Below are 12,676 nucleotides of genomic sequence, written 5' to 3' on the forward strand. Positions count from 1 at the left end.
TAATAACTGTGATGTTCATGTGGTTACATAACCTCACCTATCTGACTGATTTAATAATGATCATAATAACAGATGTTCATGTGGTTACATAACCTCACCTATCTGACTGATTTAATAATGATCATAATAACTGTGATGTTCATGTGGTTACATAACCTCACCTATCTGACTGATTTAATAATGATCATAATAACTGTGATGTTCATGTGGTTACATAACCTCACCTATCTGACTGATTTAATAATGATCATAATAACTGTGATGTTCATGTTCATGACTTTTACATGTCTGACTGATTTAATAATGATCATAATAACTGTGATGTTCATGTTCATGACTTTTACATGTCTGACTGATTTAATAATGATCATAATAACTGTGATGTTCATGTGGTTACATAACCTCACCTGTCTGATTGATTTAATAATGATCATAATAACTGTGATGTTCATGTTCATGACTTTTACATGTCTGATTGATTTAATAATGATCATAATAACAGATGTTCATGTGGTTACATAACCTCACCTATCTGATTGATTTAATAATGATCATAATAACAGATATTCATGTGGTTACATAACCTCACCTGACTTTGACATTATTATTATATAGGTTTATTTGAAATGGGGACAGATACAAAAACATAGACATCTGAGACAGTTATCCAATGTATGCATCTTAGTGTTTGTAGCCAAAGCTCATTTACAACACTTGTCCCCAACAACAACAACAACAACAACAACAACAACAACAACAACAACAACAACAACAACAACAACAACAACAACATGTCTGATTGATTTAATAATGATCATAATAACTGAGATGTTCATGTGGTTTCATAACCTCACCTGACTTTGACATGTCTGATTGATTTAACAATGCCTGCTTGCACCTTTTATTTGGCTGCAGCCACGCTGTCATTAGCAGATAGACTTTTCCAGAACATGACTTAGTTAGCCCAGGCACACGCTAAATTGTTCATGCGTGACTTTGGGAAATCCTTTGAATGAAAAGAGCTTTAAATGTGTTTGGTAGACTGGACATCTTGGAGCAGGAAGATCTTTATTAACATTCATGACTGACTTGATTATTGCCTGTCACCATCTGGCCAACATAACTCTGAAGAAACAGCAGACTTAAGAGAGAATGCAGGAAATGAAGGCAGGGCACATGCACGCAATGCACTGTTGCGCAATCACCCGGGCTCTCACACAGAGAAATGTCTGACAACTATACAAACACAATGTATACTTTGACAACTATACAACACAATGTATACTTTGACAACTATACAAACACAATGTATACTTTGACAACTATACAAACACAATGTATACTTTGACAACTATACAACACAATGTATACTTTGACAACTATACAAACACAATGTATACTTTGACAACTATACAAACACAATGTATACTTTGACAACTATACAAACACAATGTATACTTTGACAACTATACAAACACAATGTATACTTTGACAACTATACAAACACAATGTATACTTTGACAACTATACAAACACAATGTATACTTTGACAACTATACAAACACAATGTATACTTTGACAACTATACAAACACAATGTATACTTTGACAACTATACAAACACAATGTATACTTTGACAACTATACAAACACAATGTATACTTTGACAACTATACAAACACAATGTATACTTTGACAACTATACAAACACAATGTATACTTTGACAACTATACAAACACAATGTATACTTTGACAACTATACAAACACAATGTATACTTTGACAACTATACAAACACAATGTATACTTTGACAACTATACAACACAATGTATACTTTGACAACTATACAAACACAATGTATACTTTGACAACTATACAAACACAATGTATACTTTGACAACTATACAAACACAATGTATACTTTGACAACTATACAAACACAATGTATACTTTGACAACTATACAAACACAATGTATACTTTGACAACTATACAACACAATGTATACTTTGACAACTATACAAACACAATGTATACTTTGACAACTATACAAACACAATGTATACTTTGACAACTATACAACACAATGTATACTTTGACAACTATACAAACACAATGTATACTTTGACAACTATACAAACACAATGTATACTTTGACAACTATACAAACACAATGTATACTTTGACAACTATACAACACAATGTATACTTTGACAACTATACAAACACAATGTATACTTTGACAACTATACAAACACAATGTATACTTTGACAACTATACAACACAATGTATACTTTGACAACTATACAAACACAATGTATACTTTGACAACTATACAAACACAATGTATACTTTGACAACTATACAACACAATGTATACTTTGACAACTATACAAACACAATGTATACTTTGACAACTATACAAACACAATGTATACTTTGACAACTATACAAACACAATGTATACTTTGACAACTATACAAACACAATGTATACTTTGACAACTATACAAACACAATGTATACTTTGACAACTATACAAACACAATGTATACTTTGACAACTATACAAACACAATGTATACTTTGACAACTATACAAACACAATGTATACTTTGACAACTATACAAACACAATGTATACTTTGACAACTATACAAACACAATGTATACTTTGACAACTATACAAACACAATGTATACTTTGACAACTATACAAACACAATGTATACTTTGACAACTATACAAACACAATGTATACTTTGACAACTATACAAACACAATGTATACTTTGACAACTATACAAACACAATGTATACTTTGACAACTATACAACACAATGTATACTTTGACAACTATACAAACACAATGTATACTTTGACAACTATACAAACACAATGTATACTTTGACAACTATACAAACACAATGTATACTTTGACAACTATACAAACACAATGTATACTTTGACAACTATACAAACACAATGTATACTTTGACAACTATACAACACAATGTATACTTTGACAACTATACAAACACAATGTATACTTTGACAACTATACAAACACAATGTATACTTTGACAACTATACAACACAATGTATACTTTGACAACTATACAAACACAATGTATACTTTGACAACTATACAAACACAATGTATACTTTGACAACTATACAAACACAATGTATACTTTGACAACTATACAACACAATGTATACTTTGACAACTATACAAACACAATGTATACTTTGACAACTATACAAACACAATGTATACTTTGACAACTATACAAACACAATGTATACTTTGACAACTATACAAACACAATGTGGAAGAGCACAAACTTAGATTGGTCCTGGGGGCGCCATGATATGTGTAAGGGGGCGTGAGAGGCAATAGCGTATATCTCTGATACGTACAGATAAATACATTAACATTCATTTTGAGGGGTGTGTAAAAATATAAAGTACCGTGTCCAAGTTTCAAACTTCAATGCAGTGCTTCTTAAGTAGGGGGGTCGGCCCCCTGGGGGGTAGGAGCGCTGTCATATGTGTGAGAGGCAATGGCATAATAGTGTACATCTTGACACGTACAGATAATAAAACATTCACTTTGGGGGTGTCATGAAAAATAATGGTGTACCCTAGAAAAATGTAACTGTGATGAAATTCCAGACAGCCTTTTAATGCAGTGCTTCTTACATAGTGGGGTGTCGGGGGAAGGGGGGGCGTGAGAGGCAGTAGTGTACATCTTCTAGGGGAGACCGAAAGCAATGGATGTCGAGTGGGTCTGACATAATAGTGTGAGAGTCCAGTCCATAGTGGATCTAACATAATAGTGAGAGTCCAGTCCATAGTGGATCTAACATAATAGTGAGAGTCCAGTCCATAGTGGATCTAACATAATAGTGTGAGAGTCCAGTCCATAGTGGATCTAACATAATAGTGAGAGTCCAGTCCATAGTGGATCTAACATAATAGTGAGAGTCCAGTCCATAGTGGATCTAACATAATAGTGTGAGAGTCCAGTCCATAGTGGATCTAACATAATAGTGAGAGTCCAGTCCATAGTGGATCTAACATAATAGTGAGAGTCCAGTCCATAGTGGATCTAACATAATATTGTGAAGGTCCAGTCCATAGTGGATCCAACATAATAGTGAGAGTCCAGTCCATAGTGGATCCAACATAATAGTGAGAGTCCAGTCCATAGTGGATCTAACATAATAGTGAGAGTCCAGTCCATAGTGGATCTAACATAATATTGTGAAGGTCCAGTCCATAGTGGATCCAACATAATAGTGAGAGTCCAGTCCATAGTGGATCCAACATAATAATGAGAGTCCAGTCCATAGTGGATCTAACATAATAGTGAGAGTCCAGTCCATAGTGGATCTAACATAATATTGTGAAGGTCCAGTCCATAGTGGATCCAACATAATAGTGAGAGTCCAGTCCATAGTGGATCCAACATAATAGTGAGAGTCCAGTCCATAGTGGATCCAACATAATAGTGTGAGAGTCCAGTCCATAGTGGATCCAACATAATAGTGAGAGTCCAGTCCATAGTGGATCCAACATAATAATGAGAGTCCAGTCCATAGTGGATCTAACATAATAGTGAGAGTCCAGTCCATAGTGGATCTAACATAATATTGTGAAGGTCCAGTCCATAGTGGATCCAACATAATAGTGTGAGAGTCCAGTCCATAGTGGATCTAACATAATAGTGTGAGAGTCCAGTCCATAGTGGATCCAACATAATAGAGAGAGTCCAGTCCATAGTGGATCCAACATAATAGTGAGAGTCCAGTCCATAGTGGATCTAACATAATAATGAGAGTCCAGTCCATAGTGGATCTAACATAATAATGAGAGTCCAGTCCATAGTGGATCTAACATAATAATGAGAGTCCAGTCCATAGTGGATCTAACATAATAATGAGAGTCCAGTCCATAGTGGGGCCAGCAGGAGACCATCCCAAGCGGGGACAGGTCAGCAGTGCAGAGATGTCCCCAACCGATGCACAGGCTAGTGGTCCACCCGGGGTCCCGACTCTGGACAGCCAGCACTTCATCCATGGCCACCGGACCTGTGTAACTCCCCCTCCACGCAGGAGAGGGGGGCAGAGGAGAGAAGAAAAGAGATGGCAGATCAACTGATCTAAAAGGGGTCTATTTAAAAGCTAGAGTATACAAATGAGTTTTAAGATGGGACTTAAATGCTTCTACGGAGGTAGCATCTCTAACTGTTACTGCTAGAACATTCCATAGTAATGGAGCCCCAACAGAAAACGCTCTATAGCCTGCAGACTTTTTTTGCGCTCTGGGAATCACTAATAAGCAGGAGTTCTTTGAAGGCAGATTTCTTGCCGGGACATATGGTACAATACAATCTGCAAGATAGACCTTTTAGTATTTATACCTAAGTAGTACAACCTTAAAGTCACATATTAAGTGCACAGGAAGCCAGTGCAGGTGAGCCAGTATTGGTATATAAAGGTATATACAGTATAGGTACATATATATGTATATAAAGGTATATACAGTATAGGTATATATATATATGTATATAAAGGTATAGACAGTAGAGGTATATATATATATATGTATATAAAGGTATATACAGTATAGGTATATGTATATAAAGGTATATACAGTATAGGTATATATATATATGTATATAAAGGTATATACAGTATAGGTATATATATATATATATGTATATAAAGGTATATACAGTATAGGTATATATATATATATATATGTATATAAAGGTATATACAGTATAGGTATATAAAGGTATATACAGTATAGGTATATATATATGTATATAAAGGTATATACAGTATAGGTATATAAAGGTATATACAGTATAGGTATATATATATGTATATAAAGGTATATACAGTATAGGTATATATATATGTATATAAAGGTATATACAGTATAGGTATATAAAGGTATATACAGTATAGGTATATATATATATATGTATATAAAGGTATATACAGTATAGGTATATATATATGTATATAAAGGTATATACAGTATAGGTATATATATAAAGGTATATACAGTATAGGTATATATATGTATATAAAGGTATATACAGTATAGGTATATACATATATGTATATAAAGGTATATACAGTATAGGTATATATATGTATATAAAGGTATATACAGTATAGATATATATATATGTATATAAAGGTATATACAGTATAGGTATATATATGTATATAAAGGTATATACAGTATAGGTATACATATATATTAAGGCTGCAGCTAACGATTATTTTTCTATCGATTAATCTATAGATTATTTTTTCGATTAATCGGTTAATCTATAGATTATTTTTTTCGATTAATCTATAGATTATTTTTCCTTTTACCGATTATTTTTTTTATTCAAAATGAAGATGAAAAAATAAATGTAGGCCCGTTTTTTCAAAAGGCATGGCTTTTATTTACAAAAAAAAAGAAGTATGGCCACTCAGTCAACATTGACAACAACATGACTAAATATTCTGTAACAATGTAAACATTTAAAACTTTTAACATTTAACAAAATTAAAAGTAGCTTATTTGCTTTTTAATGTGCAAATATAAAAGTCAACATCCAGTGCAAATCTTAATATTCTGCAATAGTATAAGCATTTCAAAAGTAAAAGTATTGCTTATTTTGCTTTAAAATGTGCAAAAATAAAGATAAACATCCAATACAAAAAAGTGCAAAACGAAATATTCTGTAACAACAGTGTAAACATTTCAACAAAAGTGAAAGTATTGCTTATTTGCTAAAATGTGCAAAAATAAAGATAAACATCCAATACAAAAAAGTGCCAATGTAAATATTCTGGAGCACTGTAAACATTAAGTATTGCTTTTAAAATGTGCAAAATAAACATCCAGTCCAACACAGTACACAATAACCAATTCTACTCATTCCAGTGAGTGTCTAACAGTTGTAATGAAGAAAGGTTAGCATGTGTACATGTTTGGTTCTTTTCTTGTTTACAATATTCCCAGCAGCTGAAAATAGGCGCTCAGAAGGGGTCGATGTGGCTGGAACGAGAGGTAATTAGCCTTCACCTCAAGCCAGGACTGCGAGTGAGCTGAGCTGTAGTTTATATTTTTAGAAGGTCAACGGGCTCATAGTGATGTTACTAGTAGTTGACTGGGAGGTGTTTATTATCATTTGGGGAGAGTCCGCTGCCTGATGCTCACCTGCTAAACACCTATCTGCTCCACGCTGAAGCGCTGACTACATGCGCTCTGAATACGCACTGCTGATTGGCTGATAATGCTTCGTGTGTACCAATCAGATGGTTGTGTGGGTGGGACAATGCTGCGTGTGTACCAATCAGGTGGTTGTGTGGGTGGGACAATGCTGCGTGTGTACCAATCAGGTGGTTGTGTGGGTGGGACAATGCTGCGTGTGTACCAATCAGATGGTTGTGTGGGTGGGACAATGCTGCGTGCTGAGACAGACGCAGAGGAGCGAAGCAGCTTGTTAAGACTTTAGCAGCTAAAGTTAGCTTTAGCTTAGAAACTCGTTCGGTACACCCCCGTGCCGAACCGAAAGCCCCGTACCGAAACGGTTCAATACAAAACACGTACCGTTACACCCCTAGCAGATACAAATGACACAGTCATGTTTTTGTGTAATGATGACAACGTATGCTCGCGCGGACGATTGACTAGTTGGTTTTCTTTTCAAATGTTCGTTCATAGCCGTTGTGCTGCTATGATAGGCCATTTCCGCTCGACACAGTGTGCATACAACAACATTATTAGGCCGTTTATTGAAATACTCCCACACTTTTGACCACTTTTGGCATGCTTTTCCCCCCTCGCTCGCACCGCTCGCATCGTCTGCTTTGATCGTCTGCTTTGCGGTCCGCCATGACGGTAGTGTGACGTAAATATGCGACGCGTCGACGCACAAAAACGGCGTCGACGTATTTACGTAACCGATGACGTCGACTACGTCGACGCGTCGTTTCAGCCTTAATATATATGTATATAAAGGTATATACAGTATAGGTATATATATATATATATGTATATAAAGGTATATACAGTATATATATATACATATGTATATAAAGGTATATACAGTATAGGTATATATATATATATATGTATATAAAGGTATATACAGTATAGGTATATAAAGGTATATACAGTATAGGTATATATATGTATATAAAGGTATATACAGTATAGGTATATAAAGGTATATACAGTATAGGTATATATATATATATATGTATATAAAGGTATATACAGTATAGGTATATAAAGGTATATACAGTATAGGTATATATATATATGTATATAAAGGTATATACAGTATAGGTATATATATATATGTATATTAAGGTATATACAGTATAGGTATATAAAGGTATATACAGTATAGGTATATATATATATGTATATAAAGGTATATACAGTATAGGTATATATATATGTATATAAAGGTATATACAGTATAGGTATATATATATGTATATAAAGGTATATACAGTATAGGTATATATATAAAGGTATATACAGTATAGGTATATATATGTATATAAAGGTATATACAGTATAGGTATATATATGTATATAAAGGTATATACAGTATAGATATATATATATGTATATAAAGGTATATACAGTATAGGTATATATATGTATATAAAGGTATATACAGTATAGGTATATATATGTATATAAAGGTATATACAGTATAGGTATACATATATATGTATATAAAGGTATATACAGTATAGGTATATATATATATGTATATAAAGGTATATACAGTATAGGCGTAATATGATCGAACTTTCTTGTTCTTGTTGTTGTTCGCAGCCACATTTTGTACCAAGTGTAATATTTTAATGCTAGACATAGGGAGACCCGAAAATAATACGTTACAGTAATGGAGACGAGATGTAACAAAGGCATGAATAATGATCTCAGCGGCGTTAGTAGACAAAATGGAACACATTGTAGTGATATTACAGAGATGAAAGAAGGCTGTTTTAGTAACACTCTTAATGTGTGACTCAAACGAGAGAGTTGTTTTAGTAACACTCTTAATGTGTGACTCAAACGAGAGAGTTGTTTTAGTAACACTCTTAATGTGTGACTCAAACGAGAGAGTTGTTTTAGTAACACTCTTAATGTGTGACTCAAACGAGAGAGTTGTTTTAGTAACACTCTTAATGTGTGACTCAAACGAGAGAGTTGTTTTAGTAACACAATTAATGTGTGACTCAAACGAGAGAGTTGTTTTAGTAACACTCTTAATGTGTGACTCAAACGAGAGAGTTGTTTTAGTAACACTCTTAATGTGCGACTCAAACGAGAGAGTTGTTTTAGTAACACTCTTAATGTGTGACTCAAACGAGAGAGTCGTTTTAGTAACACTCTTAATGTGTGACTCAAACGAGAGAGTTGTTTTAGTAACACTCTTAATGTGCGACTCAAACGAGAGAGTTGTTTTAGTAACACTCTTAATGTGTGACTCAAACGAGAGAGTTGTTTTAGTAACACTCTTAATGTGCGACTCAAACGAGAGAGTTGTTTTAGTAACACTCTTAATGTGTGACTCAAACGAGAGAGTTGTTTTAGTAACACTCTTAATGTGTGACTCAAACGAGAGAGTTGTTTTAGTAACACTCTTAATGTGTGACTCAAACGAGAGAGTTGTTTTAGTAACACTCTTAATGTGTGACTCAAACGAGAGAGTTGTTTTAGTAACACTCTTAATGTGTGACTCAAACGAGAGAGTTGTTTTAGTAACACTCTTAATGTGTGACTCAAACGAGAGAGTTGTTTTAGTAACACTCTTAATGTGTGACTCAAACGAGAGAGTTGTTTTAGTAACACTCTTAATGTGTGACTCAAACGAGAGAGTTGTTTTAGTAACACTCTTAATGTGTGACTCAAACGAGAGAGTTGTTTTAGTAACACTCTTAATGTGTGACTCAAACGAGAGAGTTGTGTGGAAGATAATACCCAGATTCTTTACCGAGTCGCCTTGTGTCATTGTTTGGTTGTCAAATGTTAAGTGTTATAATGAAGGCAACACATGATGTAAGTGTCTATATTAGCTATATTAGCCTACTATCAAAATGACTTTAAAAGTCTTATATAAGTGTTATAATGAAGACAACACATGATGTAAGTGTCTATATTAGCTATATTAGCCTACTATCAAAATGACTTTAAAAGTCTTATATAAGTGTTATAATGAAGGCAACACATGATGTAAGTGTCTATATTAGCCTACTATCAAAATGACTTTAAAAGTCTTATATAAGTGTTATAATGAAGACAACACATGATGTAAGTGTCTATATTAGCTATATTAGCCTACTATCAAAATGACTTTAAAAGTCTTATATAAGTGTTATAATGAAGGCAACACATGATGTAAGTGTCTATATTAGCCTACTATCAAAATGACTTTAGGTTGAAATGATCACTGGAGTATTTTTGAAGGGATCTGGATTGGGCTGTTATGTGGCTGTTGGCTTTGGGTTTAGCTATTTTGCGGGTGCAGAAGGTTAGATAGTGGTCGCTAAGACCACAGATCATGACCCCACTATTTTTTATTTTAGGCCGGTCTGATGTGAGGATGAGATCTATGGTTGATTAAGTGGGTGATTGTTATTAGCTGGGAAAGACGGTGCAGATTACAAAGCTTGCTGTAGGATGTGAAAACAGACGCATCTCTGCGTTGAATATTTGTGTTCAGATCTCCAGTTCTAATTATCTCCACATTGTCTACCCCAGCCAAGCAGTCCTCGAGAGCCCCATATAGATCACTCTGATTAGGGGTGTGTATACAGTCCCTATCAGTACCGTACATTTGATTTCTGCCCACACAGATTCAAGGGCATTGTGGTTGAGATCAGTGCGAGTTATGTATTTAATATCCTGGTGAATATACATACAAACATGTTTATTCCTGTCCTGTTAGCATGATGACATATTTTACCTGGGCTCCCAACATCCTGATGGCTTGTTTATCCCTTAATGCTAGTCATTTAAGTGTTCCTTCTAATGCTAGTCATTTAAGTGTTCCTTCTAGTGCTAGTCATTTAAGTGTTCCTTCTAATGCTAGTCATTTAAGTGTTCCTTCTAATGCTAGTCATTTAAGTGTTCCTTCTAATGCTAGTCATTTAAGTGTTCCTTCTAATGCTAGTCATTTAAGTGTTCCTTCTAATGCTAGTCATTTAAGTGTTCCTTCTAATGCTAGTCATTTAAGTGTTCCTTCTAATGCTAGTCATTTAAGTGTTCCTTCTAATGCTAGTCATTTAAGTGTTCCTTCTAATGCTAGTCATTTAAGTGTTCCTTCTAATGCTAGTCATTTAAGTGTTCCTTCTAATGCTAGTCATTTAAGTGTTCCTTCTAGTGCTAGTCATTTAAGTGTTCCTTCTAATGCTAGTCATTTAAGTGTTCCTTCTAATGCTAGTCATTTAAGTGTTCCTTCTAATGCTAGTCATTTAAGTGTTCCTTCTAATGCTAGTCATTTAAGTGTTCCTTCTAATGCTAGTCATTTAAGTGTTCCTTCTAATGCTAGTCATTTAAGTGTTCCTTCTAATGCTAGTCATTTAAGTGTTCCTTCTAATGCTAGTCATTTAAGTGTTCCTTCTAATGCTAGTCATTTAAGTGTTCCTTCTAATGCTAGTCATTTAAGTGTTCCTTCTAGTGCTAGTCATTTAAGTGTTCCTTCTAATGCTAGTCATTTAAGTGTTCCTTCTAATGCTAGTCATTTAAGTGTTCCTTCTAGTGCTAGTCATTTAAGTGTTCCTTCTAATGCTAGTCATTTAAGTGTTCCTTCTAATGCTAGTCATTTAAGTGTTCCTTCTAATGCTAGTCATTTAAGTGTTCCTTCTAGTGCTAGTCATTTAAGTGTTCCTTCTAATGCTAGTCATTTAAGTGTTCCTTCTAATGCTAGTCATTTAAGTGTTCCTTCTAATGCTAGTCATTTAAGTGTTCCTTCTAATGCTAGTCATTTAAGTGTTCCTTCTAATGCTAGTCATTTAAGCGTTCCTTCTAATGCTAGTCATTTAAGTGTTCCTTCTAATGCTAGTCATTTAAGTGTTCCTTCTAATGCTAGTCATTTAAGTGTTCCTTCTAATGCTAGTCATTTAAGTGTTCCTTCTAATGCTAGTCATTTAAGTGTTCCTTCTAATGCTAGTCATTTAAGTGTTCCTTCTAATGCTAGTCATTTAAGCGTTCCTTCTAATGCTAGTCATTTAAGTGTTCCTTCTAATGCTAGTCATTTAAGTGTTCCTTCTAATGCTAGTCATTTAAGTGTTCCTTCTAATGCTAGTCATTTAAGTGTTCCTTCTAATGCTAGTCATTTAAGTGTTCCTTCTAGTGCTAGTCATTTAAGTGTTCCTTCTAGTGCTAGTCATTTAAGTGTTCCTTCCTAAAGCCTACCTTCCATCCTGTGTCTGCAGATTTGTTTACCGAGTGGATGTGGACTGTGGACTGTGGACAGAGAACGGGACTTTTGACATAGTGAAACTGTGAAGAACTGGACACCTTCATGTGGTACAGGTGGACACTGGAATGGAACCAAAGGATTCTCCAGCATCAACAACACCCGATATCAGAAGACAATAATGAAGTGATGGACCAGTAGAGGTCAGTGGGTTG

At 34.3% G+C, this 12,676-nt stretch overlaps 1 protein-coding gene across 3 annotated transcripts in view; it reads left to right on the plus strand.

The window, feature by feature from the left end:
* LOC133652917 (serine/threonine-protein kinase 35-like) overlaps window positions 1–12,676 on the plus strand; it is a 72,794-nt gene that overhangs the window by 20,137 nt on the left and 39,981 nt on the right. For 2 of the 3 annotated variants that reach the window (XR_009826629.1, XR_009826630.1), the window contains exon 3: window positions 12,478–12,664. The gene's annotated coding sequence lies outside the window, so the exon portion shown is untranslated. Of the gene's footprint in view, window positions 1–12,477 lie in introns of all 3 variants that reach the window. The other variant, XM_062051865.1, reaches the window with a different exon arrangement.

The sequence above is a fragment of the Entelurus aequoreus genome, linkage group LG07, assembly GCF_033978785.1.
Source record: "Entelurus aequoreus isolate RoL-2023_Sb linkage group LG07, RoL_Eaeq_v1.1, whole genome shotgun sequence".
In the NCBI taxonomy this organism is placed as follows: Eukaryota; Metazoa; Chordata; class Actinopteri; order Syngnathiformes; family Syngnathidae; genus Entelurus; species Entelurus aequoreus.